Genomic DNA, 25,542 nt, shown 5'->3' on the forward strand with positions numbered 1-25,542 from the left:
CGATTGGGAAAAGAGGTAAACCAATTTCGAAATTTATTGCAAAATATGAAGAACACTGTCGTATCTTTTTTTCACGTATCCCTCAAAATATTTTGAATTAGCACTATCTTTGAAATGGAACTATCATTTGGATGAAAATACAATGAGAGAAAAATTAGTGTAACACCAAGCCAACATATTTTTTACTAAACGAAAACGCCCTTAGTGAAATCATATTGTAAGTAGGCAATTGTTTCTTTTGGAAGAAGCATCCCAGCAAAAAATACTTCAGCAGTAAGAGTTTAGTTGCGCTTTTTTGGTATACAATAAAGTAGGCAGTGCATCCACACTGCATGAATCGGTGACAATAACGTAAACGAGAAATCAAACTAGTTTATGATCATTCGTTTACGTTATTGCAATCAATTAATGCAGTATAGATGCATGAAAGGGTTTCCTTCACACCAAATATACTCAAAATTATATATCACTTCTGAGCAATATTTCTATTAAAATGAGCAATTATATCAGCACTATATAGAAACTGCTCTAAATCGGGACATCGCCCACAGCGCTGATTCGGTTGTTTTGTAGGCAGTTGGTACTGCCTCTCTCCCTTACAATCCTGCCGAAATAGTGCTCCATTTTTTGCTGGGATTCGTCTGACACTCCATACACTTTGAAGGTGGTGGGAAATCTGAATATACATAAAGTTGAACAAAATTATTGGGGATAGGGGGAACCGTTCCCATCCTATAAAATTACATCTCTATCATCTAAAGGGTGGTTAAATTGTAAGGGCCGATGTTGAATGTGAACCACACCTAAACGCGAAGTTTTTTTCCGAATTTTATTTGGCATTTCTCTATTTCAGTCTTACTCAATTTGAACCATGGACGTCGTGAATGGGCAGAATGGCAGAAATGGCAACAGTGAATGATCAATTTTCGAAGAAACTCATCTTCAGTGATGAGGCACATTTTCACCTCTGTGGATTCAGTCAATAAACAGAACTGCCGCATTTGGGCGAATGAGAATCCAAGAGTGATTGTCGAAAAACCAATGCACCCACAAAGAGTGACTGTTTGGAGCGGTTTATGAGCTGGCGACATCATCGGGCCGTATTTTTTCCAAAATGAGGCCGGTCAGACAGTTACTGTGAATGGTGTTCGCTATCGTGAGAGGATAACGAACTTTTTATGGCCCGAATTGGAAGATATGGATATGCCACTTGCCACACAGCTAACGAAACAATGGCTTTTTTGCGCAACAAATTCAATGGCCGTGTTATCTCACGTAATAGCGATGTTAATTGGCCGCAAAGATCATGTGATTTGACACCGTTGGACTTTTTTCTTTGTGGTTATTTGAAAGAAAAGGTGTACGTCGATAAGCCAGCAAAAATTCAAGAGCTAAAGGATGAGATAACTCGGCACATTAACGGCATAGAACCTCCATTATGCCTCAGCGTCATCGAAAATTTGGACTATCGGATGAAGGTGTGCCACCGAGGTCGCGGCGCCCATTTGGCCGATATTTTGTTCCATACATACTTGAGTAATACCAATATATCATAATAAAATAAAATTACAATAATTTCTTAAATAGTTTGTGTTTTATTCAAAATCAACATCGGCCCTTGAAATTTTAACCACCCTTTACTTATTAGCCTATGACTAATATGAGATCAATAGGTCAATGTTAAAATAGAAATTGTTAGCACAAAAATTTACTAATGAAGAAATTATTCAAGTGAAAAAATCTCGTTTGTTACGCACCAGTTTTTTTGACATATTTTATTTTTGTTTGCAAGTTGCTTATTGGTGTTGTTCTTTAATAAGCATTTGCGATGTGAGAGAATGTTTTTATGGTCATTGAGAAAGTATTTGGACTTTCTCTTCCATTCACTTCTCACATTGATATGCTCCCACCAAAGGGCTATTAATATGTAATTTCTTTTGTATGTAGGACAAAAACTTATATGTATGGGCATGAGTGGATGCTACCCGCAACTCTTAAAGTCCACTCTCACGTACAATCACATAAAGACATGGCAAAATTGGATGACTGATACCAGCCCACCCAATACCCTCCCATTCATTTTGCAGGGTGAGAAGATATCAGTGTCAAACATGAGTGACAGTTATTGCCGAAGGGACCATTGGTGCGTTTATTGACTTTTGCTCCCCAGATGATTGGTTTTTCTTTTCCTTTATTGTTTCAATGGCTTCTCATCAAAGTTTGTCAATAGGCCGATAATTGTTAATTATTTCTATTTCTGATTTTATTATGGAAGGGCACACATATGTAGGTATGATTAAACGCATTGACCACAGGATGCCTACTTTAGACTCATTACCACAATACAAGTCAACATTAAAGTTGATATCCAATTTGTTTTTCCCATAAATCGAAGAATTAGAACAAGTATATACGGCCGTAAGTTCGGCCAGGCCGAAGCTTATGTACCCTCCATCATGGATTGCGTAGAAACTTCTTCTAAACACTGCCATCAACAATCGAATTACTTAAGTTGCGGTAACGCTTGCCGATGGCAAGGTATCTTAAAACCTCCTAACACCATCTTCTAAATTGTATGTAAGTCCATACGTGGTATATATTAAATCAAAAAAGATCGATCCAATACGTATATAATTCAGTTTGACAAAGTAGACATAAAATTTGGACAAAATTTTCTACAGAAATAAAATTTTAACAAAATTTTCTATAGAAATAAAATTTTCACAAAATTTTCTATAGAAATAAAAATTTTGACAAAATTTTCGATAGAAAAAAAATTTTGACAAAAATTTCTACAGAAATAAAATATTAACAAAATTTTCTACAGAAATAAACTTTTGACAAAATATTCTATAGAAATAAAATCTTGGTAGATTATTTTTGGCTCGAGTGGCAACCATGATTATGAACCGAATAAAATTTGAACAAAATTTTCTATAGAAATAAAGTTTTGACAATGATGAAAATTTTATTATGAACCGAATAAAATTTTAACAAAATTTTCTCTAGAAATAAAATTTTGACAAAATTTTCAATAGAAATAAAATTTTGACAAAATTTTCTATATAAATAAAATTTTGGTAGATTATTTTTGGCTCTAGTGGCAACCATGATTATGAATCGATATGGACCAATTTTTGTGTGATTGGACCAATTTTGGTATGGTTGTTAGCGACCATATACTAACACCACGTTCCTAATTTGAACCGGATCGGATGAATTTTGCTCCTCCAAGAGGCTCCGGAGGTCAAATCTGGAGAACGTTTTATACGGGGGCTATATGTAATTATGGACCGATATAGACCAATTCTGGCACGGTTGTTATTGATCATATACTAACACCATGATCAAAATTACAACCGGATTGGAGGAAATTTGCTTCTCTTGGAGATTTCGCAAGCCAAATCTGGGGATCGGCTTATATGGGGGCTATATAATATTATGAACCGATGTGGACCAATTTTTGCATGGTTATTAGAGACCATATAACAATATCATGTACCAAATTTCAGCCGGATCGGATGAAATTTGCTTCTCTTTAAGGCTCCGCAACCCAAATCTGGGGATCGGTTTATATGGGCGCTAAATATAATTATGGACCGATGTGGACCAATTTTTGTACGGTTGTTAGAGACCATATACCAACACCATGTACCAAATTTCAGGCGGATCGGATGTAATTTGCTTCTCTTTGAGGCTCCGCAACCCAAATCTGGGGATCGGTTTATATGGGGGCTATATATAATTATGGACCGATGTGAACCAATTTTTGCATGGTTGTTAGAAACCATATACAAACATCATGTACCAAATTTCAGCCGGATCGGATGAAATTTGCTTCTCTTTGAGGCTCCGCAAGCCAAATCTGGGGATCGGTTTATATGGGGGCTATATATAATTATGGACCGATGTGGACCAATTTTTGCATGATTGTTAGAGACCATATACCAACACCATGTACCAAATTTCAGCCGGATCGGATGAAATATGCTTCTCTTAGAGGCTCCGCAAGCCAAATCTGGGGATCGGTTTATATGGGGGCTATATATAATTATGGACCGATGTGGACCAATTTTTGCATGATTGTTAGAGACCATATACCAACACCATGTACCAAATTTCAGCCGGATCGGATGAAATATGCTTCTCTTAGAGGCTCCGCAAGCCAAATCTGGGGATCGGTTTATATGGGGGCTATATATAATTATGGACCGATGTGGACCAATTTTTGCATGATTGTTAGAGACCATATACCAACACCATGTACCAAATTTCAGCCGGATCGGATAAAATATGCTTCTCTTAGAGGCTCCACAAGCCAAATCTGGGGATCGGTTTATATGGGGGCTATATATAATTATGGACCGATGTTGACCAATTTTTGCACGATTATTAAAGACCATATACCAACACCATGTACCAAATTTCAGGCGGATCGGATGTAATTTGCTTCTCTTTAAGGCTCCGCAACCCAAATCTGGGGATCGGTTTATATGGGGGCTATATATAATTATGGACCAATGTGGACCAATTTTTGCATGGTTGTTAGAGACCATATACCAACATCATATACCAAATTTCAGCCGGATCGGATGAAATATGCTTCTATTAGAGGCTCCACAAGCCAACTCTGAGGGTCCCTTTATATGGGGGCTATACGTAAAAGTGGACCGATATGGCCCATTTTCAATACCATCCGACCTACATCCATAACAACTACTTGCGCCAAGTTTCAAGTCGATAGCTTGTTTCTGTCGGAAGTTAGCGTGATTTCAACAGACGGACGGACGGACATGCTTAGATCGACTCAGATTTTCACCACGACCCAGAATATATATACTTTATGGGGTCTTAGAGCAATATTTCGATGTGTTACAAACGGAATGACAAAGTTAATATACCCCCATCTTATGATGGAGGGTATAAAATTATAGTTCTCTCTTTTTTCATAAACGGTTGATGTTTATTGCAGGATTCAAAAATAATTTAGTGCACGGATAGAAAAGTATGTTTTTCATATTTGTAAACAAAATGTTTTACGGGCTGAATTTTTTAAACACAAAATTTTTAATGCAAACACATAATGTTCCTAAATTAGCATAAATTGTTTGAGACCCATATGTTAATATCTTAGAATATATTATGTTTGATACATCAATTTTTCATAAAAATAATATGTGTGGATGTAAACATATATTAATTTAGAAATTTAGACTAAACATATATATGTTGCGATATCTTATTCAGAGAGCAAGAGAAAGAGTTACTTTACATGGACGAAAAATACAGTTTTTATACCCTCCACCATAGGATGGATGGGGGGTGTATTAACTTTGTCATTCCGTTTGTAAGATATCGAAATATTGCTCTAAGACCCCCATAAAGTATATATATTCTGGGTAGTGGTGAAATTCTAAGTCGATCTGAGCATGTCCGTCCGTCCGTCTGTTGAAATCACGCTAACTTCCGAACGAAACAAGCTATCGACTTGGAACTTGGCACAAGTAGTTGTTATTGATGTAGGTCAGATGGTATTGCAAATAGGCCATATCGGTCCACTTTTACGTATAGCCCCCATATAAACGGACCGCCAAATTTGGCTTGTAGACCCTCTAAAAGAAGCAAATTTCATCCGATCCGGCTGAAATTTTGTACATGGTGTTAGTATATGGTCTCTAACAACCGTGCAAAAATTGGTCCACATCGGTCCATAATTATATATAGCCCCCATATAAACCGATCCCCCGATTTGGCTTTCGGAGCCTTTAAGAGAAGCAAATTTCATCCGATCCGGCTGAAATTTGGTATATGGTGTTAGTATATGGTCTCCAACAACCACGCAAAAATTGGTCCACATCGGTCCATAATTATATATAGCCCCCATATAAACCGATCCCCAGATTTGGCTTGCGAGGCCTCTAAAAGAAGCAAATTTCATCCGATCCGGCTGAAATTAGGTACGTGGTGGTAGTATATGGTCTCTAACAACCATGCAAAAATTGGTCCACATCGGTCCATAATTATATATAGCCCCCATATAAACCGATCCCCCGATTTGGCTTGCGAGGCCTCTAAGAGAAGCAAATTTCCTCCGATCCGGCTGAAATTTGGTATATGGTATTAGTATATGGTCTCTAACAACCATGCAAAAATTGGTCCACATCGGTCCATAATTATATATAGCCCCCATATAAACCGATCCCCAGATTTGACCTCCAGAGCCCCTTGGAAGAGCAAAATTCCTCCCATTCGGTTGAAATTTAGTACGTGATGTTAGTATATGGTATCCAACAACCATGCAGGAATTGGTTCCTATCAGCCCATAATTATATATAGCTCCCATATAAACTGATCCCCATATTTGACCTCCGGTGCCCTTTGGAGAAGCAAAATTCACCCGATCTGCTTGAAATTTGGTACGTATATGATATTTAACAACCATGGTAAAAGTGGTCCATATCAGTCCATAATCATATATAGCCCCATATAGACCGATCTCGAGACTTGGTTTTGGAGACTCTAGGAGGAGCAAATTTCATCCGAGCGAGTTGAAATTTGGTACATTGTGCTAGTATATGGTCATTAACAACCATGCCTACCTAGGTCCATATCGGTCTATAGTTGTATATATTCCTTAGATAAATCGATTTCCAATCACACAAAAATTGGTCCATATCAAGTTCATAATTTCAATTCTCTCTCTACGTATTCGCTCTCTACGTACCTTGCAAAAAGTCCACATCGATTCGTAATTATTTGTAGACTTAACTATACATAACTTTTTTATCTAATATATATATCACGTATGGACTAACTCACAATTTAGAAAACGATGTTAAGAAGTTTTAAGATACCACAACCCAAGTACTTAGATTGTGGATGATAGTCTTTTGTAGAAGTTTCTACGCAATCCATGGTGGAGGGTACATAAGATTCGGCCTGGCCGAACTTACGGCCGTATATACTTGTTTAATTTTTGTAAGGCAAAGAAACAATCTTATTCCAATGCAAATGTCCATTTTTGTACAAAAAGTCATTTTTTTTTCATTCCAGAAAACTGAAGATAGTTTTCTGGAATGCCAATGGCTTATCACAACACACTTTGGAAATTACAGAATTTATCCGATTAAACCAAATATACATTTTATTGATTTCAGAGACTCACTTCACTCAAAAGAGTTATTTCAGTATCCCTATTTACGATTTCTACCACGTGATGCATCCTAGCGGAAAGGCACGCGGAGGTTTTGGAATTCTTATTAGGAAAAAAATACAGCACTATCCAGGAAACCACTACTGTTCTGAAGAAATACAAGCGACAAATATCATTGTGGAGGACTGGCAAGGTTCTTCAATCATATCGTCGGTATATAGTCCGCCAAGGCACAATATCAAAAAAGAATTCTACATAAATTTCTTTAAAACACTAGGGGACAAGTTCATAGCATGTGGGGACTATAACGCCAAACATACTAATTGGGGATCTCGTTTAACAACTCCAAAAGGTAGACAATTAAACTGGGCCATTAAAGAACTTCGTCTTCATGTAATCTCACCACACACACCAACTTATTGGCCGACTGATACCCAAAAAATACCAGATCTGATTGATTTTTGTGTATGCAAAGGCATTTCTCCTGGCTCACAAAAATGCACTACAAGTCTAGAACTACCTTCGGATCATTCACCAGTCATTTTAACAATAAATTCTCAGCATATACCCCAAGGAAGCTATTTTCGATATTTAAATAAAACCACCATAAATTAGAGGTGTGCACTTGAGTAGTAGTTTACTCACGCTCACGCACACTCACGACTGAAAAATCATACTCACGCACACTCACGCACGATATTTTTTGGTAGGACTCACGCTCACGCACACTCACGAAAAGAAAATTTGTACTCATGCACACTCACGCACGAAAAGTCGTGACTCACGAAAGATACCGTGACTCACGAAAAATATCGTGACTCAGGAATAATTTTATGATTAATTTACCTTACCGAAGTATCTGAAAACATGAGCATTATTAAAATCGAGAGTGTTATTAAACTCTTAACATCCCAGGTGTCACTAAAATTGTAATTGAATTTAACTCTTAAGCGTTTTATGTTGGTGAGCAGGAGTATTTTCGTGAGTGTAATTCGTTACTCACGCACACTCACGAATATATTATTTTCGTGACTCACGCTCACGCACGACATTTTGGTTTGTTAATCACGCTCACGCACACTCACGCTGTTGTCATGAGCGTGACTCACGCACGAATCACGAAAATTTTCGTGAGTCACGACAATTTCGTGTCACGTGCACACCTCTACCTTAAATACAAAAATTAGCTTGAAAACGGAACAGGAAATTATAGAAAGTGTAGAATATTTAACTCGGACCATACAACAAGTTTCGTGGAATTCAACCCCGAAAAATAGTCTTGTGTGTCCTCCAAAATGCTCTAATGATATATTGGAGAAAATTTCTGAAAAACGAAAGGCCAAAAAACGATGGCAAATATGTAAATCACCTGAAGATAAAAGGCTGTTAAATAAGGCTACACAAACGCTGCAAAAACTGTTACAAGATATTCGGAACTCAAAAAATGGAAGAGAAATACGAAACCTTGGTCCAGATGCTTCAACTGATTGCTCTCTGTGGAAAATCTCGAAGACCTTAAGCCAAAATCCAAAAACAAACCACCCAATCAGAAGGGCCGACAACTCATGGACCAAAACCAACCTCGAAAAGGCAAAAGAGTTTTCAAACTATTTATATTGTGTGTTCACACTAAATTCCAATGGAAGTTTGCCAAACCTTTTTTATGTCTTCCTGAATGAAACCCATCAATTGGTTTTACCAATAAAGAAATTCACAAAATCTGAAGTAAAATAAGTTATTAAAGACTAAAACTTAAAGAAGTCACCTGGTTATGACCTTATTCCTCCGAAGATTCCAAAAGAATTACTTAAAGAAGGAATTTACATCATTACATTTATATATAAGCCTTTGATAAAGTTTGGCATGATGTTCTTTACAAAATCAAAAATCTTTTACCAATAAACTTTTACTGGTCCATTAAGTCATATATATCAGGACGAAATTTCTTCGTCCAAGAAAATGGCGAAATGAGCCAATTGAAAAACATACGTGCAGGTCTACCTCAAGGAAGCGTACTTGGCCCTTTATTATATATTCTGTTTACTGTTTACTGCAGAACTCCCGTTTTACTGCAGACCTCCCGTTGTCTCAAACAGTCTTGATAGGTACTTTCGCTGATGATACAGCAGTAATGGCTGTAAATAAAACTGTAATTGGAGCTAGTGGTATCCTTCAAAACTATTTAAATTCGTTATCATCATGGCTTTTGAAATGGCGTATAAAATCTAACGAAACAAAATCAATTCAAGTGACTTTCAGTCTCAAGAAAGGTACATGTCCGTACATGTCATGTACACCATGAATCAAATCCAAATTCCTCAGCAAAATATCTAGGAATTTATCTTGGCAGAAAGTTGACTTGGAAAAAACATATTGAGACTAAAAGAAAATCACTAAGCATCCAGTCGAACAGAATGAAATTTCTAATTGGCCGCCACTCAAAACTTTCTCTAGAGAATAAGCTTCTCATCTACAAATATATTATAAAGCCTATATGGACGTATGGAATTCAGTTATCGGGGACTGCATCAAACACAAATATAAAAATTTTGCAACAATTTCAATCAAAAACTTTGCGACAAATCGCCACTGCTCCAACCTATATATGTTAACTAACCAACGACTACACAAGGATCTAAATATTCGAACACCAAAAGAGAAATTGAAGCCCATCCAAATCCATTAGCGTCAATTTTAATGACCAACTCAGTCAACTCAGTTAATGACACTAAGTCATTAAATGCTTGATAATTGTTTACAAGTTTTCCTCTTTGCCTATGGATTTGCCAATGGGTAACCTAACTTAACCTAACCTAGGTAAGGTAAATAGCATTAATAAATAATAATTAAAAAAAAATGATAAAAATAATATTAAACAAGTATATACGGCCGTAAGTTCGGCCAGGCCGAAGCTTATGTACCCTCCATCATGGATTGCGTAGAAACTTCTTCTAAACACTGCCATCCAGAATTGAATTACTTAAGTTGCGGTAACACTTGCCGATGGCAAGGTATCTTAAAACCTCCTAGCACCATCTTCTAAATTGTATGTAAGTCCATACGTGGTATATATAATTCAAATTGACAAAGTAGACATACAATTTTGACAAAATTTTCTACAGAAATAAAATTTTAACAAAATTCTCTATAGAAATAAAATTTTCACAAAATTTTCTAAAGAAATAAAAATATTGACAAAAATTTCTATAGAAAGAAAATTTTGACAAAAATTTCTACAGAAATAAAATTTTAACAAGATTTTCTATAGGAATAAACTTTTGACAAAATTTTCTATAGAAATAAAATCTTGGTAAATTATTTTTGGCTCGAGTGGCAACCATGATTCTGAACCGAATAAAATTTGAACAAAATTTTCTATAGAAATAAAATTTTGACAATGATGAAAATTTTATTATCAACCGAGTAAAAATTTAACAAAATTTTCTCTAGAAATAAAATTTTTACAAAATTTTCTATAGAAATAAAATTTTGGTAGATTATTTTTGGCTCTAGTGGCAACCATGATTATGAACAGATATGGACCAATTTTTGTGTGATTGGACCATTTTTGGTATGGTTGTTAGCGACCATATAGTAACACCACGTTCCTAATTTGAACCGGATCGGATGAATTTTGCTCCTCCAAGAGACTCCCGAGGTCAAATCTGGAGAACGTTTTATATGGGGGCTATATATAATTATGGACCGATATGGACCAATTCTGGCACGGTTGTTAAAAATCATATACTAAAACCATGTTCCAAATTACAACCGGATTGGATGAAATTTGCTTCTCTTTGAGGCTCCGCAACCCAAATCTGGGGATCGGTTTATATGGGGGCTATACATAATTATGGACCGATGTGGACCATTTTTTGCACGGTTGTTAGAGACCATATACCAATACCATGTACAAAATTTCAGCCGGATCGGATGCAACTTGCTTCTCTTTGAGGCTTCGCAAGCCAAATCTGGAGATCGGTTTATATGGGGTCTATATATAATTATGGATCGATGTGGACCAATTTTTGCATGTGGACCAATTTTTGCATCATGTACCAAATTTCAGCCGGATCGGATGAAATTTGCTTCTCTTTGAGGCTTCGCAAGCCAAATCTGGGGATCGGTTTATATGGGGGCTATATATAATTATGGACCGATGTGGACCAATTTTGGCATGGTTGTTAGACACCATATACCAACACCATGTACCAAATTTCAGCCTGATTGGATGAAATTTGCTTCTCTTAGAGTCTCCACAAGCCAAATCGGGGGATCGGTTTATATGGGGGCTGTATATAATTATAGACTGATGTGGGCCAATTTATGCATGGTTGTTAGAGACCATATACTCACACCATGTACCAAATTTCAGCCAGATCGGATGAAATTTGCTTCTCTTAGAGGCTCCACAAGCCAAATCGGGGGATCGGTTTATATGGGGTCTATATATAATTATGGACCGATGTGGACCAATTTTTGCATGGTTGTTAGAGACCATATACCAACATCATGTACCAAATTTCCGCCGGATCGGATGAAATTTGCTTCTCTTTGAGGCTCCGCAAGCCAAATCTGGGGATCGGTTTATATGGGGGCTATATATAATTATGGACCGATGTGGACCAATTTTTGCATGATTGTTAGAGACCATATACCAACACCATGTACCAAATTTCAGCCAGATCGGATGAAATATGCTTCTCTTAGAGGCTCCACAAGCCAAATCTGGGGATCGGTTTATATGGGGGCTATATATAATTATGGACCGATATGGACCAATTTTTGCATGATTGTTAGTGACCATATACCAACACCATGTACCAAATTTCAGCCGGATCGGATGAAATATGCTTCTCTTAGAGGCTCCACAAGCCAAATCTGGGGATCGGTTTATATGGGGGCTATATATAATTAAGGACCGATGTGGACCAATTTTTGCATGGTTGTTAGAGACCATATACTCACACCATGTACCAAATTTCAGCCAGATCGGATGAAATTTGCTTCTCTTAGAGGCTCCACAAGCCAAATCGGGGGATCGGTTTATATGGGGTCTATATATAATTATGGACCCATGTGGACCAATTTTTGCATGGTTGTTAGAGACCATATACCAACATCATGTACCAAATTTCCGCCGGATCGGATGAAATTTGCTTCTCTTTGAGGCTCCGCAAGCCAAATCTGGGGATCGGTTTATATGGGGGCTATATATAATTATGGACCGATGTGGACCAATTTTTGCATGATTGTTAGAGACCATATACCAACACCATGTACCAAATTTCAGCCGGATCGGATGAAATTTGCTTCTCTTTTTGGCTCCGCAAGCCAAATCTGGGGATCGGTTTATATGGGGGCTATATATAATTATGGACCGATATGGACCAATTTTTGCATGATTGTTAGTGACCATATACCAACACCATGTACCAAATTTCAGCCGGATCGGATGAAATATGCTTCTCTTAGAGGCTCCACAAGCCAAATCTGGGGATCGGTTTATATGGGGGCTATATATAATTAAGGACCGATGTGGACCAATTTTTGCATGGTTGTTAGAGACCATATACCAACACCATATACCAAATTTCAGCCAGATCGGATGAAATATGCTTCTGTTAGAGGCTCCACAAGCCAAATCTGAGGGTCCCTTTATATGGGGGCTATGCGTAAAAGTGGACCGATATGGCCCATTTTCAATACCATCCGACCTACATCAATAACAACTACTTGTGCCAAGTTTCAAGTCGATAGCTTGTTTCGTTCGGAAGTTAGCGTGATTTCAACAGACGGACGGACGGACGGACGGACGGACGGACATGCTCAGATCGACTCAGAATTTCACCACGACCCAGAATATATATACTTTATGGGGTCTTAGAGCAATATTTCGATGTGTTACAAACGGAATGACAAAGTTAATATACCCCCATCCTATGATGTAGGGTATAAAAATAAATAAGTCATTGTATACTAAAATTTTGTAACAACCGCGTGGTTTAGGTTAAGGTTAGGTTGAAGTGGCAGCCCGATTTAGTTTCAGGCTCGCTTAAACTATTCAGTCCATTGTCATACTACATTAACTAAAAGTACCTATTACATATGGGCACTTCTTGTTTTAATCGCTGAAAAACCGCGTAACACGTACTTAATACGTCGTCAAAGTTGTTGTTTGCAAGCAAGGTGTTACAGGCAGTCTATGCAGTGATATTTAATGTTAATTTGTAATCTGTGCTAAAATCGTTAATCATATTATAATAATACAATTTAAATATGAAAAATAAAAGTGATGATATTCAGATTACAAATAAGCCGACAGATTTGACTTTACTTTTCGATTTAATGCGAAAAACTCATTATTGTGACATACTCGTAACTTCAAATATATTTTTTTTCCTAAACATGCGTTTGGGTTAAGCTTTTTAAACGATGGCCGTATTTGGAGTGGTTTAACTATCAGAGACATGTTAAGTGTACCATTTTAAATTAATTTTATAACCCAGCAAAAACAGAGCTTCCAAAAAAGTTGTTTGGGTGCCCAATTCGTGATCCAGAAGTAGTGCCAACTCTTATCATCTCCAATGAATTGTACATAACATAGGGTTGTCATAAGACGAAAGTACTCCATTTTTGGATCCTTTGGGATGCTTTAGAAGTTGTGACTTTAAAGTTCATTTGGATGAAGAAATTTCAAAAACTAAATTCAATTTCACTTTTTATACCCACCACCATAGGATGGGGGGTATATTAACTTTGTCATTCCGTTTGTAACACATCGAAATATTGCTCTAAGACCCCATAAAGTATATATATTCTGGGTCGTGGTGAAATTCTGAGTCGATCTGAGCATGTCCGTCCATCCGACCGTCCGTCCGTCCGTCTGTTGAAATCACGCTAACTTCCGAACGAAACAAGCTATCGACTTGAAACTTGGCACAAGTAGTTGTTATTGATGTAGGTCGGATGGTATTGCCAATGGGCCATATCGGTCCACTTTTACGTATAGCCCCCATATAAACGGACCCCAAAATTTGGCTTGCGAGGCCTCTAAGAGAAGCAAATTTCATCCGATCCGGCTGAAATTTGGTACATGGTGTTAGTATATGCACCTTTACAAAAAATCGCTTCTGTAACATATACTCCCAAACATATTTTGCTTCAAGCATATACATTTTTGGGTATTGCCCAAACATTTATATGTTTGATCTCTTCCAATATATAATATGTTTGAAAGTATATTGGTCTAAACAATATATGTTTGGATAGTCTAAGTTCCAAACATTTTGTATTTTTGCATCCAAATTCAATAATGTTGTCTTCCAAAAAACAATATGTTATTATGTGAACATATAATATGTTTGGAAGCATTTTGCACCCAAAAATATTATATGCCTAAAAAAAATTCTCCCAAACAATATTGTGCTCAAAATTTTATTTATTTATTTATATATTTACAATCATAATGAATTATGAAAATAAACAGGTAATATAGGTGCTAACAACATAGGTTTTCGACCTGAATGCTCAAAATTTTGTTTCTGCCTAATTGTATATTCCCCCACATCTTTCTCACTTCCACGAGATTTTTTTCTGTGATACAAACATTGTAGAAGAAATTATTCAATTTTATGATTTTTTTATTTTAATTTTACCTTTGCCGGACGGGGATTCGAACAGCGGACCACACAGTTTGTAAGGATCAAAGAAGTAGCTGATCAATTGCCCAAGGAAAAATAAAATGTTAATTTTGTAATAACAAGCAACAACCACCAACTTAATTCAATATCGCTCCCTGTTAAATAGCGCTCCAAGCTACTAAACACATATATGTTTATAGGCTATTTCTAAATTAATATATGTTTGCATCCAAGCATAATATATTTACAAACATTTTATGTCCCAAACATAATATGTTCTAACATATTAACATATATGTCCCAAACATGTTATGCTAGTTTATGAACATTATATGCTTGCACTCAAAAATATTGTGTTTACAAATTTGTGTTCCAAACATATAATGTTTATAGCCAAACATATGAAAAACAGTCTTTTTCATCCGTGTGGTCTCTAACAACCATGCAAAAATTGGTCCACATCGGTCCATAATTATATATAGCCCCCATATAAACCGATCCCCCGATTTGGCTTGCGCGGCCCCTAAGAGAAGCAAATTTCATCCGATCCGGCTGAAATTTGGTACATGGTGGTTCATAATTATTTATAGCCCCCATATAAACCGAACACCAGATTTGACCTCCGGAACCTCTTGGAAGACCAAAATTTATCTGATTCAGTTGAAATTTGGTACGTGGTGTTAATATATGGCCTCAAACTCCCATGCAAAAATTGGTCGATATCGGTCCATAATTATATATAGGCCCCATATAAACTGATCCCCAGATTTGACCTCCAGAGAAGAGCAGAATTCTTTCCATTCGGTTGGAATTTGGTACGTGATGTTAATATATGGTATCCAACAACCATGCAGGAATTGGTTCCTATCAGTCCATAATTATATATAGCTCCCATATAAACCGATCCCCATATTTGACCTCCGGTGCCTTTTGGAGAAGCAAAATTCATCCGATCTGCTTGAAATTTGGTACGTGGTGGTAGTATATGATATTTAACAACCATGCCAAAAGTGGTCCATATCAGTCCATAATCGTACATAGCCCCATATAAACCGATCCCGAGATTTGGTTTTGGAACCTCTTGGAGGAACAAATTTCATCCGAGTGAGTTGAAATTTGGTACATTGTGCTAGTATATGGTCGTTAACAACCATGCCTAACTAGGTCCATATCGGTCTATAGTTATATATGGCCCTCAGATAAATCGATCCCCAATCACACAAAAATTGGTCCATATCAAGTTCATAATTGTATATAGCCCCCATATAAGCGATCCCCATATTTCAATTCTGGCTCTCTACGTACAAAAAGTCCATATCGATTCGTAATTATTTGTAGACTTAAATATACATAACTTTTTTGTCTAATATATACCATGTATGGACTAAATCACAATTTAGAAAACGATGTTAAGAAGTTTTAAGTTACCACAACCCAAGTAATTCGATTGTGGATGACAGTCTTTCGTAGAAGTTTCTACGCAATCCATGGTGGAGGAAACATAAGATTCGGCCTGGCCGAACTTACGGCCGTATATACTTTTTTTGGCATATATTGTTGTATAAATTTATTTTTCCCATTAAAAATCAACGAAAAATGAAAAATTATCGTAATGTGCAAAACCTCTCAAGAAAACTTCCTTGGAAGTGAAAAAGTCAAACGACACAGGGTCAAATCCCAGCGGGTATGCATATTTATACCCTCCATAGATGGGGGTATATTACATTTGTCATTCCGTTTGTAACACATCGAAATATTGCTCTAAGACCCCAGAAAGTATATATATTCTGGGTCGTGGTGAAAGTCGATCTGAGCATGTCCGTCCGTCTGTTGAAATCACGCTAACTTCCGAACGAAACAAGCTATCTACGTGAAACTTGGCACAAGTAGTTGTTATTGATGTAGGTCGGACGGTATTGCAAATGAGCCATATTGATCCACTTTTACGTATAGCCCCCATATAATCGGACCCCCAAATTTAACTTGCCGATCCTCTACGAGAAGCACATTTCATCCGAACCCGCTGAATTTTGGTACATGGGGTTAGTATATGGTCTCTAATAACCATGCAAAAATTGGTCCACATCGGTCAATAATTATATATAGCCCCCATATAGACCGATCCCCCGATTTGGCTTGCGGAGCCTCTAAGAGAGGAAAATTTCATCCGATCCTGCTGAAATTTTGTACATGGTGTTAGTATATGGTTTCTATCAACCATGCAACAATTGGTCCACATCAGTCCATAATTATATATAGCCCCCATAAAAACCGATCCCCAGATTTGGCTTGCGTAGCCTATAAGAGAAGCAAATTTCATCCGGTCCGGCTGAAATTTGGTACATGGTGTCAGCATATGATCTGTAACAACCATGCAAAAATTAGTCCACATCGGTCTATAATTATATATAGCCCCCATAAAAACCGATCCCCAGATTTGGCTTGCGTAGCCTCTAAGAGAAGCAAATTTCTTCCGGTCCGGCTGAAATTTGGTACATGGTGTCAGCATATGATCATGCAAAAATTGGTCCACATCGGTCAATAATTATATATAGCCCCCATATAAACCGATCCCCCGATTTGGCTTGCGGAGCCTCTAAGAGAGGAAAATTTCATCCGATCCTGCTGAAATTTTGTACATGATGTTAGTATATGGTTTCTATCAACCATGCAACAATTGGTCCACATCAGTCCATAATTATATATAGCCCCCATAAAAACCGATCCCCAGATTTGGCTTGCGTAGCCTATAAGAGAAGCAAATTTCATCCGGTCCGGCTGAAATTTGGTACATGGTGTCAGCATATGATCTGTAACAACCATGCAAAAATTAGTCCACATCGGTCTATAATTATATATAGCCCCCTTATAAACCGATCCCCCGATTTGGCTTGCGGAGCCTCTAAGAGAGGAAAATTTCATCCGATCCTGCTGAAATTTTGTACATGGTGTTAGTATATGGTTTCTATCAACCATGCAACAATTGGTCCACATCAGTCCATAATTATATATAACCCCCATAAAAACCGATCCCCCGATTTTGCTTGCGGAGCCTCTAAGAGAAGCAAATTTCATCCTATCCGGTTGAAATTTGGTAGGTATATGGTCTCTAACAACTATGCAGAAATTGGTCCACATCGGTCCATAATTATATATAGCCCCAATATAAACCGATCACCAGATTTGACCTCCGGAGCCTCTTGGAAGACCAAAATTCATCTGATTCAGTTGAAATTTGGTACGTGGTGTTAATATATGACCTCAAACACCCATGCAAAAATTGGTCAAATCGATCCATAATTACACCCAGAAAAAAGTGCCTTCGAAACTAAAAGAAAAAATGTTCATCAATTTAGTTTAGCCATTTTATTTCCATTCAGTTAAATTTTGTGTGAAATAATAAAATTTACTTGTTTCAGTAAATAAATCCTATACTGAAAACAGTTAGGAATAGTTCATTAACCCCCATTTTCATAAAGCTCCGTTAGTGTTCCGTTAACTAACCAACTTTTAAACCGTACTATAGACGAAGCTGTCATCTTGCCTTTATATTCCATAGGCCAGTTATGAACTTAACTGATGAAAATTTTTCAGTTAAAGTTAACCCGAGAGACGATATTTTGTAATTTACTTTCTGTTAACTGGCAGTTAAAGCCTAACGGAGCTACATGAAAATGGCCGTAACTAGAATAAGGCATGGCATTTTACTAATACTGTTTTCTTCGCTGGGTATAAGAATTTACTACTGAAACAGAAAATTTTATTCACTGATAACAAAGCATTCGTAAAAATAAACAAAAACCGAACTAAAACCAAGTTTCCTCAAATTTAGTATGATTTCTTATAAAATGATAATTCTGACTTCCTTTATTGTAGAAAGCTTATCATACATACGAATAACACTTGGCATAGAAAAATAGTTTAGTTTATTCGTACTAAGAAGTATTCAATCCTTTCAAAACTTAAGGAAACACACTTGTTAGAATATTGGAAAATTTCCTACATTTCTTTTATCTACCTGTAATCGATACCTGTCATTGATGTAATCGATGTGTTTGCTCGTGGGTTGTTTTTTTAGTTGAAATCGCGTTGTTATGGTATACTGAGAGATTGTTAAAAATAATATAGTAAATTAATATAATAAAAAACAAAAAAATATATATAAAATATTTGTTATTTTAAATCAGTGAGAAAAATGTTGGTTTTGTTGAAAATTGGTTTATAAAAAAAGAAAACACCAGCATTAAAACAACCCCTTCATTCGACTTCATTTTGGAATCTTCAATTATCAGGTAATATTCAGTGACGCTAACCTTTTGTGAAAAAATTGGTTTAGGATTTTTTTTGTTTATATTTGTAGGTATTGAAATTGTAAAAGGTGGACCAAATTGCTAGGCAGAAACTTTTTCTGCCTAGCAATTTAGAAGAAGAAAAAAATGTGTGTTAATATTTCAAGGCCAGTCGATGCTGTTAATTCTAAATAAATATATTTAATATATTAATAAAACATGTCTTTTATTGAAGAAAAATTGCGTATATAAATACATAAAATTGTATTTAAAAACGGAGGTAAGCAATTCTAAATTTGAAGTAAAAGGTTTACCACAAATATGTAAGATTTGTCCAAATGAATGAAAAAAGTTCAATAAAATCATTCCATATATGTTAACTAATATATGAAATGCATTCTAACTAATTTCTACGAAAATCACATGTTCAAACAAATAAAAATGTCTTTGGCGCTATACGAAATTCATCTTTCTTCACAATGAGTTCATTTTAACTTAAAGAAGGGGTCACTTTTTTCTGGGTGTATATATAGCCCCTATATAAACCGATCCCCAGATTTGACGTCCGGAGCCCCTTGGAAGAGCAAAATTCATCCGATTCGGTTGATGTTAGTATATGGTATCCAACAACCATGCATGAATTGGTTCATATCAATCCATAATTATATATAGCTCCCATACAAACCGATCCCCAGATTTGACCTCCGGTGCCTTTTGGAGAAGCAACATTCAACCGATCTGGTTGAAATTTGGTACGTGGTGGTAGTATATGATATTTAACAAACATGCCAACAGTGTTTCATATCATTCCATGGTTTTGGAGCCTCTTGGAGGAGCAAATTTCATCCGGGTCAGTTGAAATTTGGTATATTGTGCTAGTATATGGCCGTTAACAACCATGTCTAAATAGGTCCATATCGGTCTATAGTTATATATAGCCCTCAGATAAATCGATCCCCAATAACACACAAATTGGTCCATATCAAGTTCATAATTGTATATAGCCCCTATATAAGCGACCCCCATATTTCGATTCTGGCTCTCTACGTACCGTGAAAAAGTCCATATCGATTCGTAAATATTTGTAGACGTACCTATTCATACCTTTTTTGTCTAATATATGCCACGTATGGACTAACTCACAATTTAGAAAACGATGTTAAGAAGTTTTAAGATGCCACAACCCAAGTAATTCGATTGTGGATGACAGTCTTTCGTAGAAGTTTCTACGCAATCCATGGTGGAGGGTACATAAGATTCGGCCTGGCCGAACTTACTGCAGTATATAGTTGTTTTTACACTGTTAGAAAAATATGTTTTTCATATGTTTCGATATAAACAAAATGTGTTTCGGGCACAATTTTTAAACACAATATATTTAAGTGCAAAAATGTAATGTTCTCAAACTAACACTAAATGTTTGGAACACATATGTTAATATGTTAGAATACATTATGTTTGGGGCATGCATGTTTCATAAAAATTATATGTGTGAATGTAAACATATATAAATTTACAAATTTCGAGTAAACATATATATGTTGTGATATTTTATTCAGAGAGCGACAGAGAGAGAGAGTATAGAGAAAGAAATAGAGATAAAAACCGGGAGGGTTGACGAAAGATATCAAATTAACACAGCGAGAGAATCGAAAGAGAGCAATTTCTGTGAAACCGCTTATATGTTGTTTCGGAAACTGCTTTATGATAAGGCCAAACATTTTATACGCTCAAGTCTAAATATTATTTAATTTAAGTCTAAATATTATTTAATTTGTGTATATTATAAAATTATTTATAATATACATAAATTCCTTTGTTAGAGCTTTTGAATTCCTTCCAAAATATCAAACTTTTATACCAAAACCAGTTTTTTATTACAAAATTGTTATTTTTGCAATAAAAAAATAATATTTTATCCAAAAGCTCAGTCCATTTCGTTTATATCAAGCACTGTTTCTGACTGTAAATCTTTAATAACCCACATTTCGAAGTTTCATTATAAAAATTTAATATAGTATAAATATAAATGTGTAAATTAAAAAAAAACAATTGGTGTTTGGTCGGAGCAGGGATTGAACCCACGACCCTTTGCATGTACGGCAGACATGCTAACCACTGCTCCACGTTGCCAACACATGTATGTTTCTGTTAAATAATGTTATGTTTGCATGGGCTCGTGGGCGCTGCAAACTATGCTATATCAATGTAACTTATAACGATAATTGTCTTCTGGTGACTATAACAGCTACGTAGCTCAGTGGTAGTGTGTTGGCTTACAAACTGTATGGTCCTCGGTTCGATTCTCCGTCCAGGCGAAAGGTAAAATTTAAAAAAATTATAAAATTGAATAATTTCTTCAACATTATTTGTATTACAGAAAAAGGTGCCAAGAACTAAAAAATTTCTTGGAAGTGAAAATTATGTTAGGGAATGAGCACAATCTTCTTTAGGGAAAATTCTTCCAAGCATATAATATTTTTGGCTCAAAATGCTTCCAAAAATAGAATATGTTCACATAAAACAAACATATTAATGTTTCGGCAGAATCCAATAATATATGTGCTTCCTGCTAAATATGTTTGGAACATATGTTAGAGAGGCGATTTTTTTTGAGGGTGTATTTAATTTTATTATTTTTATTATTTTTTACTTTTTTTATATTCTATTCGTTTTTGCGAAATTTAATTGTCCAAAACTTAAGTTTTCACTTAAAATGGCCTAATTCCGTACTTTCTAAGACTTGTCCAAAAGGACTGCATCGGAAGTGGAAAAAATCGATAGGTGATCCTGGGATGCGCTTTAAAAGTAATCTTTGTGGACTTGTCCAAAACGACTGCATCGGAAGTGGAAAAAATTGATGTGAGATTCCGGGATGCGCTTTAAAAGAAATGTTTGTGGAACAACTTCCAATATTTTTGCTGAGAAATTTAACGTTACAATTTTTTGCGTTTTTTGAGTTATATCGTTTTTCGTAGATGACCTTCGCTTGCAGTATAACAATTATTTTGTCCCACCAAAAGCGGGTGCATTTGGAAACACCAATTATGGTCCGTAGAGCCTTTTCTGTCCATGTCATATTTTCGATAGTAGTTCATATTGATATTGAGCTGATATATTCCCTTAAAATTGTACTCATTACTATTTGTTGTCAATTCCAATTGAATACCCAAAATTTTCAAACTTTTTGCCACAATACCGCCAAAATGATACAAATCAAATAACCTTGGCTGTCAATGATGGCGACCGTTGCCAAGGTATTGACAAATTCAAGAGAATTGTTGACGGCAAAGATGCTGCCGAGTCGCGGAATAAATTAAACATAACAGATAGAGTACATCATGCCTCCAAGAACAGCCGCATCAACAATTTCTCCGATGTTTTTAGCAGGGCTATGAACATGTCTGATCCACTTATTTCGTCAATATACTTACTTTGTCGAATGGAGCTGAGAAGACGCGCGCAACTGTCACAACAGGCCCTGGATATGTGTGTGTTTCTGAAGTATCTGTGGAGTTGAATAACAGTATTTGCAAATGCGAAAATAGTTTGGAGACAGGATTAGGCGATGTTTTTGAAACTGAATTAAATTCGATTAAATCAGATATATTCAAAATAAATAAAAAAATCGCAAAAGTGACTTTAAAATTTATAAATTGCAAACACTTTTTAATTAAAGCTTTTACCATAGCTTATCTTTGCCTAACCCAACAAAAAATATTTAAAATCTTGTCAGTTTAATTGTTATTAATTTTAGTCACAAAAATGGGCCCAATGAATCATAGTGAATGTCACAGTCGATATATCACAAAAACTCTATACTTTTCGTCACATCGAAAAAAAAGGCAAATGATATTAATTTGTCTACAATTTCGTTTGGCAATATAGAATTATTTTTTTGCATGTATGTATCTTCTCAAGAAAACATTTCATACGGAGATAAAATGCGGCCGGTGTGAAATAGCAATGTTTTCACGTCGAATTGATGTGCCTTCCCACTGCCTGTTGGCACGTACAAACATATTTACTTATCGATATTGTCACCAAAGCGTCCACGTTGAGCAGCTCTTAGGCTTTCGAAGAATGTGGCATTGCGAATTGCAGTAATGAAAGGAAAACATTCCTCCTTTCAACGCTTGAGTTAGAGCAAAAAGACGTTGATGTAAACGAATTCATTGGTTTTGAGAGTTTTGTGCGAAGCATCATAGAACTTCAACCCAACATGATTTGAAAAGAATTTTTGGAATTTAATTGGGATTTCTCCTGTACATCCCCTCCATTACTCTACCTTGAGAATAGAGTTTGATTAAAACGTATTTGGCGGTAACAAGTGCATAATTGTTTTTGAACGACCTTCCATTTGACTTACTTAGTGGAAGTTTGATATATTTTGAAATTAAAAAGCGATAGCTTAATATCTTAAACATTTACTATAGTAACACCTACTGCCGGATCATTTAGCTTTCACACAAAATAATATTATAATTTTTGAAGTTACAATAAATTGTTGTTAAAGAAAATGTTAAAGTTCAACAAAATTTTTGACGATATAAAAAAATTGGTTGATTATGTGACAAAATATTGCTAAAATCGTAATTCTATTTTCAAATTACGTTGTTTGTTCAAATTTAAACATAATTTTAACTGTAATGACACGAAAATTCATTAATTTTTTGTGTTCGAGAAGGCTGAGGCCATTCGGTTCGTATCGAATGTACAATGACAAAAAAGACATGTTTCGATGTAAAAATTATATGTTCATAAACTAGTACAACATATTTTGAACATATATGTTGATAAGTTAGAACATATTATGTTAAGAACAATACATTTTTATAGTTATAATATTAATGGTCTGCCCTCGAGTCAATTTCAAACGTAAATAACGATGACTGTTACCTCAGTGCTATAAGGATTATTTTGGACCAACAGAACTCTAAATGTAAATTTATTTGGATACCGGGACCTAATATTTTTGGCTGATAACGCCGCCAAGTTGTTCTGTAATTGTCTATGATTGAAGCCAGACAGAATACCATTTGAAACCATTCCTCTGATTGGTATAAAACATGCGCACAGAGAAGAGATTGGTTGTATATCGGTTGTAGTTATGAAAATTCTACTTTAGTAATTTTTCATCAGTTGTGTCAACTTTATTGCTATATTCAAAATCATTTTGCAGTCTTCTCTACCATTTGGCGAACATGTCAATAGATTATAGTAGCAACCAAATGTCTCACCTATAAAAAATTTTAGTTTAAATCGGTTGATACGACCAACCATAAATAAATTCCACAACAGTCATTCAGTAGTCATCAGGTATATACGGTCTTCATAACCGAATGACATGTGAAATATTTTTCAAATGTCATTTTGTTATTATACCCTCCATCATAGGATGGGGGTATATTAACTTTGTCATTCCGTTTGTAACACATCGAAATATTGCTCTAAGACCCCATAAAGTATATATATTCTGGGTCGTGGTGAAATTCTGAGTCGATCTGAGCATGTCCGTCCGTCCGTCCGTCCGTCCGTCCGTCCGTCCGTCTGTTGAAATCACGCTAACTTCCGAACGAAACAAGCTATCGACTTGAAACTTGGCACAAGTAGTTGTTATTGATGTAGGTCGGATGGTATTGAAAATGGGCCATATCGGTCCACTTTTACGCATAGCCCCCATATAAAGGGACCCTCAGATTTGGCTTGTGGAGCCTCTAACAGAAGCATATTTCATCCGATCTGGCTGAAATTTGGTATATGGTGTTGGTATATGGTCTCTAACAACCATGCAAAAATTGGTCCACATCGGTCCTTAATTATATATAGCCCCCATATAAACCGATCCCCAGATTTGGCTTGTGGAGCCTCTAAGAGAAGCATATTTCATCCGATCCGGCTGAAATTTGGTACATGGTGTTGGTATATGGTCACTAACAATCATGCAAAAATTGGTCCATATCGGTCCATAATTATATATAGCCCCCATATAAACCGATCCCCAGATTTGGCTTGTGGAGCCTCTAAGAGAAGCATATTTCATCCGATCCGGCTGAAATTTGGTACATGGTGTTGGTATATGGTCTCTAACAATCATGCAAAAATTGGTCCACATCGGTCCATAATTATATATAGCCCCCATATAAACCGATCCCCAGATTTGGCTTGCGGAGCCTCAAAGAGAAGCAAATTTCATCCGATCCGGCGGAAATTTGGTACATGATGTTGGTATATGGTCTCTAACAACCATGCAAAAATTGGTCCACATGGGTCCATAATTATATATAGACCCCATATAAACCGATCCCCCGATTTGGCTTGTGGAGCCTCTAAGAGAAGCAAATTTCATCCGATCTGGCTGAAATTTGGTACATGGTGTGAGTATATGGTCTCTAACAACCATGCAAAAATTGGTCCACATCGGTCCTTAATTATATATAGCCCCCATATAAACCGA

The sequence above is a fragment of the Haematobia irritans genome, chromosome 1 (genome assembly GCF_050003625.1).
Source record: "Haematobia irritans isolate KBUSLIRL chromosome 1, ASM5000362v1, whole genome shotgun sequence".
In the NCBI taxonomy this organism is placed as follows: domain Eukaryota; kingdom Metazoa; phylum Arthropoda; class Insecta; order Diptera; family Muscidae; genus Haematobia; species Haematobia irritans.